Source organism: Buceros rhinoceros, unplaced genomic scaffold (assembly GCF_000710305.1).
Source record: "Buceros rhinoceros silvestris isolate BGI_N320 unplaced genomic scaffold, ASM71030v1 scaffold5814, whole genome shotgun sequence".
Lineage (NCBI taxonomy): Eukaryota > Metazoa > Chordata > Aves > Bucerotiformes > Bucerotidae > Buceros > Buceros rhinoceros.
This window is the reverse complement of record NW_010407567.1, coordinates 1,546-2,528: the sequence shown is the minus strand read 5'-3', so window position 1 is coordinate 2,528 and position 983 is coordinate 1,546.

The window sequence follows — 983 nt, the reverse complement described above, 5'->3', positions numbered from 1 at the left end:
GATGGGATCTCGAGCTAGATCTTTCCTCATCACGGCACAGGTTGGAGAACACCTGCTTTAACTTTTTCCCCTAATCCCTCTTGCTGCAAGTCTTCTGGAGTCTGGAGGCCAGGGTGGTCTCTTACAGAGGGACTGAGGAAGAAACCATTCACTCTGGCAAGTTCTAACCATTAGGAAAAACTTCAAAAATATGGAAGCATCCTTACTTGTGGCTGTGTTTGAGGTGCCCACTCTCAAAATCAAACTTGGTGCTCTGAATCCCAAGGGGATCTTCATGCCTGAAGATTAAGAATTAACTTCATTAAGTGTTTAAGTTGCTAGCGCAGAGTTAGACATCCCAGGAGCTGTGTTTTACTAACCAGTTTGTGCTCTGTTCTCTGCACAAGTAAAGAAGCATCAACATAAAGAGGGGAATCTCTGAAACTGAACTTAGGAACTGTGTGTCTCTACACAACTGTCATCCACAGCCCTCCACCCCTTCATTCAAGTAAGCACCCCCCAAGTGCTAAGCGTGAAAACTGTGCTCGTCATGGATGGTGACTGCCTTGTGGAGACCAACTCAGTGGACCTGCAGCTGGATACCCTGCTAAAGGAAAGATGCTTCCCTCCCTACCCACCACTTGGGAGATGAACCTCTGGCTAAGAAGTGTTCTGGAAAGTGCACAGCCCATGTCATCTTGCTGCTCTGGGGATCCCAGGAGCAGGGTGGGCAGAGACCCTGCAGGCGCTGGGTGAAGTAGAGAGTGATCGTGCACAGAGAACACACACATGCTCCCACTGCCCAGCGGCAAAACCCCAGCCATATATCCCCAGCTACAGCCTGAGCAATTAAATTGGTTCACACATTTGTTAAGAGGATTTCAAGGCTCTGGACGATGGGATGGGAGTACTTCGCAAACATACAGCCTCGAGGACCCAACTAGCTCACCCTCAACAGCTCCCTACTCAGCTTACCAGTGCTACGGCTCCTCCAACACAAGGTG